The 7,146-nt window shown below is 42.6% G+C and overlaps 3 non-coding genes across 3 annotated transcripts; all 3 read right to left on the reverse strand.

Moving 5' to 3' along the window:
- Positions 1 to 5,164: 5,164 nt before the first annotated feature.
- On the reverse strand, positions 5,165 to 5,239 carry Trnas-cga (transfer RNA serine (anticodon CGA)). The gene has a single exon. It is a non-coding gene; the product is annotated as a tRNA-Ser (tRNA).
- Positions 5,240 to 5,465: 226 nt separating this feature from the next.
- Positions 5,466 to 5,540, reverse strand: Trnal-caa (transfer RNA leucine (anticodon CAA)). Its single transcript has one exon. It is a non-coding gene; the product is annotated as a tRNA-Leu (tRNA).
- Positions 5,541 to 5,766: 226 nt separating this feature from the next.
- Trnal-caa (transfer RNA leucine (anticodon CAA)) lies at positions 5,767 to 5,841 on the reverse strand. Its single transcript has one exon. It is a non-coding gene; the product is annotated as a tRNA-Leu (tRNA).
- Between the last annotated feature and the right edge of the window lie 1,305 nt (positions 5,842 to 7,146).

A 7,146-nucleotide genomic window follows, 5' to 3' on the forward strand; every position in this document is an offset into this window, starting at 1 on the left:
CAAAAAGAAATCTGTGAAAACTAAATAAGTTAAGCACACCAGACAGCTAATAAACTACAAAATAACAGTCATTGACTATGGACTTAAGTAAAAAATAGACTATCGATAAAAATAAGTCATTAGTTCTGAAATGGACAGTATATAAAGAACAAAAGTAAGGCATAATAAACACTAAAACTATATTCCACTTATTTTCTCCTCATAAAAATAAAAGAATAACTATATTTTACTTATTTTCTCCTTGTAAAACAAAGAATAAAAAAATTGTCTTGTTGGATGTTTTCCCTTTTTTTAAGATTTGTACCATTTGTTAGGATAATATCTAAATACTTGTGTATGTATATTTCTTTGTCAAAGCAATACTTGGAAATAATTCTTATTTGTTAGTGTAACAATGTTGAAATGAGTGTCTAGAAAAAATGAACATTGCACTTTTACATGATATTTAGAAAATGTGTTAGGAATAGATATTACTTAATTACTACAATTATAAAAAAAAATTCTAAGAAAATCGATGTGAAAGACTCCTCACTTTCGATAACAAACTTCTTAAAAAACTAATTTCACACTTAAATAAAGAAAGAAAATAATTAAAAATTAATAATAATAATAATAATAATAATAATAATAGCATAAAAATATTCTTCTCTTGTCAATGTAAACATATTTTTGAGAATAATGTGGAAGAATATAAAAATATAAATTAGTAATACAAACTAGCGTAGAACTAGAATAACGTGGCTGAACAGTAGGCAACAAAATTTAAATAAAGGAATAATTTTTGACTGACTTAGACAATGATTCAATCATTGCCTAACTTCAGTGCAAAAATTAATTCCGAAGGGTGGTGATATGTAAGCTGTCAGACAAATCCAACACCTTCCATGAAAACCCTGACATGATAAGCAAATTCATTAGTATGTCACATCGCTCCGAATAAATCATGACATTAAATTAACCAAAGTAATACGAGTAACGAGTGAGCAAATGGAAAACCACAGACTAATACAAGAATGCCTAAATGCATGTCATACCTTCCCACTGTCAGAAAGACGCAGTTCCGACAGGAGAAACGAGAACAGAAGCCGAGAGCAGAACCGTGTTAAGCTAGAAGGCCCTACGATAAGGGATGGATACCAACGCACCAGCTAACCATCAGGACCACCCCCAGCCCATGTTAAAAGCTAGATCCCTCCAGAAGAACAGTATAGATCTTACGATAACACTAAAAGGGCCACCACAGCCGCAAGTTTTAGTGTGAGACTTTTCGCGTCTCTGTTACGTTGCAAACGTTCAAAACATTGTCCCACCACGAAAAGTAACCGCCAGGACCACCCTCCCCATCCCATCTTAAAAGATAGAGCCCTCCAGAAGAATAGTATAGATCTTACTATAACACTAAAAGGGCCACACCAGCTGCAAGTTTTAGCGTGAGACTTTTTCGCGCCTGTGATACATTGCAAACTTTAAAAACATTGCCCCACCACAGAAAGTATAACGTTTCTCATTGGATAGACATAATTTTTGTAGGCGGAGCTTAAGGTTAACATTGAGACCCGGACTGGTCAGATGAAAACACAGCCAGATAGCTTTTTTAAACCAACTTCGGTAAATTGTAGTACGGAAAAGTTAGGGGGAGTTTGCTTCCGAGACGGCGAGCTGTATGGAGCTACGCCAGCCGCCGTCCCCTGACGAACACCGACAAGGTAATGGACGCACACGGTGCCGCATTTTTGTGCGCATAAGGCTTCACTCAGAACTGCAGAAGTCTCATCTGTTACAGCCCCATTTTGTGTAATACTAGTGTCGATCGTCAATTAAAGCTCATTTTATTCACATTTGCTACGTAAGTTAAAATCTGAAACGCGATGATTTTTCTGTTATATAATTATTGAGAAGCCACATCAGCCACTGTAATTTACGACAAGTTAAGTAAATAATTAAAGATAATTGAGAGTCACTGTAGACCTTTTTCATAGTTTTCTCATTAGTTATTCAGTTATCTATTTAACCTTCAGGGTTCTACAGTGGAACCCAATTTCAAAAGCTTTTTTTATGTGAACAATTTATCATCCACATATCTGTTATGTAACAACTAATGTTTGATATTTCCTGTTTTAAATGAATAGTGAATGTGAAACCAAACTACACCGTCAGAAAAAAAATCGAAACACCATGAAGGAGTTATGCGACACAAACAGATTTCTGTAGGTGTGCTTCTACATCTGAAAGATGAAGTCTGTTCAAATTTCACTGCAGTTGCATAAGAGTTGTGCTAGTAGCGCCACCATGAGAATGCAAATCAGGTATGCTTTAACAACACGCTGAAACGATCATGAGCGTTATCTGCCTTTGACATTGGATGTGGTGAGTTATTGTTGGTCAACAACTTTAAGGTGATAAAAACACCATTATTAACACCTCACTGAGTAAACGAAGTCGTGTAGTAGGGCTACGAGAAGCTGGATGTTTCTTCCGCGATGCTGAAGAAAGGAATGTAGCCACTGTACAGGATTCCTGGCAGCGTTGGTCACGAGTATATTCGGCCGCAAGAAGACTGGGGAAAGGGCGGCCACGTGGCACTACCGAGAGGGAAACCCATCGTTTTCGGTTTATGGCTCTGGCGCATAGTACTGCGTCTGCAGCAGCAGTTTCAGCATCAGTTGGCACCTCAGTGACATAACGAACTGCTGCAAATCGGTTCCTTCAAGGACAGCTCCTATCCAGACGCTCTGTAGCGTGCATTCTACTGATTCCAACTCATAGCCGTTCGATACTTCAGTGGTTTCAATCGAGAGCTCATTGGAGGGCAGGGTGAAGGTCTGTTGAGATTTCTGATGAAAGCTGGTTCCATCTCAGTGCCAATGATGGTCGTGTGCTACTTAAAGGAAGACCAACTGAGGGCCTGCTGTCAGCCAGTCTGCGTGCAAGGCACACTGAACCTACACCTCGTCTTAGATGCGATTTCATTTGGAGCACACTCGTGTTTATCCCATGTACCCTGACTGCACATTAGTATGTCAGGTCTAATGATTCGACCTGTTGAGCTGACATACATGCAGAGCATTCCAACAGGATAACGCTCGACCAAATATCGCTGTTGTAACCCAACATGCTCTACAAACTGTCAAGTGTTGCCTTAGCCTGCTTGATCACCAGACCTGTCTCCAATCGAGAGCATATAGGACATCATCTAACGATAACTCCAACATCAGAGACAAAGAACATTCGAGGCACCTGTTATCAGCAAGCAGATGGTCTGGCAATGGGATCACCTTTATCCTCCACACTAGCAGAAATGTTCATAGACAAGTGGGAGACTGATTTTCTTAAGAGAGAACCACTGGTAAAACGTGTTGTGTATTGGTACAGATATGTGGATGATATTCATTTTATGTGGAAAAGTTTCAATAGACAACTCCATAAATTTGTGGAAAATATGATCCAGTGGCACACTAACATAAGAGTCAGCGTCGAGTTGGGGGCGGGGGAGAGGGGGGGAGCAGCATAAATTTCCTGGACATTAGCTTAAAGATAGAAGACAGTAACCATAAAGTTTACCGAAAAGATTCCTTCACTGACAGTTTCATCCCGGTTTCCTCCCAGCATCCTACAGCCTACAAACATGCAGCATTCCAGCACATGATCCACCGTCTCCTTTCTACCCCTATGTCCCAAGAAGTCTTTGACCAGGTACTTAACATAATAAAAACAATAGCCACAAATAATGAATTTGACCGGAACACTGCTGATAAAATTTTAGATAAAAAGATGAAGGAGCAATCCAAGAACCTACTGTTCCCAATGAAAAATGCAAACTGGAAAAGAAATTGTGCAGATTACCTCTTACAGGGAAAACGTCAAATAACGTAAGTAACATCTTGAAGGCAAAGGATTTATCTTTTTTTTTCATTAGACACAGAAGAAGGCCGCTGCAATCGTGGCTGAAACGTTGATTTTTTTCCAGCAGCAGTAGTTTTTACATTATGACGCGGTACCAAACCCAGAAAACCTTTATGCCGACTGACTCTGGCCGCGGAAGCCTACGCAATTATATTAGATAATTTCTTGTTCAATAAAAAAGACAAACAACCAGCTATCACAAAAAGTGGGCTCTATAAAATCACATGCCGTGAGTGTCAGTCTTGCTACTTTGGACAGGCTTAAAGAACACTACAGATGCTGGAGACTGAAGGAGCCTAGTTCAGCCTTTTGAGAACATTTCCTGAACAATAACCACAAATACGCAGTAGATGTACAAGTCTTACACACAGAGGAAAAGGGGGCCAAACTCAACCATATAGAAACTTAGAAATAAAAGACAGATGTGTATACAACCCGCCAGGGTGGCCGAGAGTGTTAATGTGCTGCTTCCTGGACACGGGTAGGCGTGCCGGCCGCAGATCGAATCCGCCTGGCATGTTACCCGATGAGGGCCAGGTGCTTTTCCACATCCTGCTAGGTGAATGCTGGGCTGGTCGCCACGTTCCGCCTCAGTTACACGACTCACACACATTTGAAAAAGTACGCACTATTTCATGGCTTACACTAGACACAGGCAGCTTTGGTACACCACTTCCATCCCGGAGGATTTGGTGTGGCAGCAGGAAGGGCATCTGGCCACCCTCTGGAACTGATACTGCCAAAACCGCAATAACACGGCCGACCCTGCGCTGCAGGGGGATAAAGGCCCAAAGAAAGAAAAGGAAGACAGATGCATATATCCCCACGCCTATTATTATATGAGCTAACCCAATTCAGTTATTCACGTCTTTGGGACGAGATCACAACCACAGGATAGAAGCAAAACTTTGGGCCCCAGTCCATCGTAGTTAAAAACTTCTGGGCTAATGCATAACTTTAGCCTGGTCATTGCAGTGTATTTGCTCAATGTGTAATAATGTATGTAATTTGTTAAACAATGGTCACTGATGTAATTGTAAATTAAGCTTTGGATCAATACCTTAAGAAGTTGAGATGATTATCTTTGCTTTGTCATCACGTTTATGTGTGCATTATCATCTTTGGGAACCAGTAATATACTTTAAGATGGGCTTATAACCCGAAACCTAGGTTGTGCAATAACATTAATAATACAGAATGAGATTTTCACTCTGCAGCGGAGTGTGCGCTGATATGAAACTTCCTGGCAGATTAAAACTGTGTGCCCGACCGAGACTCGAACTCGGGACCTTTGCCTTTCGCGGGCAAGTGCTCTACCAACTGAGCTACCGAAGCACGACTCACGCCCGGTACTCACAGCTTTACTTCTGCCAGTACCTCGTCTCCTACCTTCCAAACTTTACAGAAGCTCTCCTGCGAGACATGCAGAACTAGCACTCCTGAAAGAAAGGATATTGCGGAGACATGGCTTAGCCACAGCCTGGGGGATGTTTCCAGAATGAGATTTTCACTCTGCAGCGGAGTGTGCGCTGATATGAAACTTCCTGGCAGATTAAAACTGTGTGCCCGACCGAGACTCGAACTCGGGACCTTTGCCTTTTGCGGGCAAGTGCTCTACCAACTGAGCTACCGAAGCACGACTCACGCCCGGTACTCACAGCTTTACTTCTGCCAGTACCTCGTCTCCTACCTTCCAAACTTTACAGAAGCTCTCCTGCGAGACATGCAGAACTAGCACTCCTGAAAGAAAGGATATTGCGGAGACATGGCTTAGCCACAGCCTGGGGGATGTTTCCAGAATGAGATTTTCACTCTGCAGCGGAGTGTGCGCTGATATGAAACTTCCTGGCAGATTAAAACTGTGTGCCCGACCGAGACTCGAACTCGGGACCTTTGCCTTTTGCGGGCAAGTGCTCTACCAACTGAGCTACCGAAGCACGACTCACGCCCGGTACTCACAGCTTTACTTCTGCCAGTACCTCGTCTCCTACCTTCCAAACTTTACAGAAGCTCTCCTGCGAGACATGCAGAACTAGCACTCCTGAAAGAAAGGATATTGCGGAGACATGGCTTAGCCACAGCCTGCAACGTTTGCAGGAGAGCTTCTGTAAAGTTTGGAAGGTAGGAGACGAGATACCGGCAGAAGTAAAGCTGTGAGTACCGGGCGTGAGTCGTGCTTCGGTAGCTCAGTTGGTAGAGGACTTGCCCGCGAAAGGCAAAGGTCCCGGGTTCGAGTCTCGGTCGGGCACACAGTTTTAATCTGCCAGGAAGTTTCATTAATAATACAGTTGTGAAACAAGGCCAAAAATGGTATCTGTTTATCTAATTTATAATGTTTCATCAAGAACCCACAGTTGATTCAATTAAAAAGATTAACTATCCCTGTATTGACCGACCAAGTGCCACAGTCGTGGCACTCCATCCAGCAATCTGACACCTGCCCCCTTCACAACACAATTAAGGGACATTTGCATGCTTGCATTCAATATTCTGGCAGTTACACTGGTTATTACCCCCTGGAGGTTCATGGGTTAGGATAGGACCAAGGTATTCTTGTCTGTTGTAAGAGGCGACTAAAATGAGTCTCCTACTTTTCGGCCTAATCTATTATGGTCCCCTTTTAGGGTTTGACCTCCACATTTTCAAAAGTTTTTCAAAGTTCAGGCCATTTGGAGAAGGACGCCTTATGTGGTTGACCATATATCCACAGTGTACTGCGACCTTCTCTATCTATTATTGTCATGGCTCCACAACTCCACCTGTAATCCATCTATTTTGGCAAGGACACGATGTGGTGTGCATCATCAAAATCCATTGTCTGCTGTCCTCTTCTGCCCCCATGATAACGATGGATCTTTTGGCTCCCTATACCCAGCACAGAAGGCAATCTGTCGTGGAGGGGTCATCATATACCCTCTTTATTGTAGCCCCTGACAACACAGGGATCGCACTGCTGATGCCTGAGAAGCAAACTCCCTAAATATGGGAAGGAGTGGACACTTATCTTTTTGGAGCATCAGAACTCCTGGCAATGGCCATAGGGCCGTGCTGCATGTAGCCCATGTAGAGAACTCCTGATTGGAGTGGGAGGTATCACGGCAGATGACTGGCAATGAAGCCAACAAAGTCATCTTTTGCTGGTAGCTGAATGTCTCCAGCAGGATCTAGGAAAGGAACGCTAGAGTTCAATCCTGAGAAGTGTGACCGCAAATCGTTCCTCTCCCTAGCTAAACTATGGGAGGA

Source organism: Schistocerca gregaria, chromosome X (assembly GCF_023897955.1).
Source record: "Schistocerca gregaria isolate iqSchGreg1 chromosome X, iqSchGreg1.2, whole genome shotgun sequence".
Lineage (NCBI taxonomy): Eukaryota > Metazoa > Arthropoda > Insecta > Orthoptera > Acrididae > Schistocerca > Schistocerca gregaria.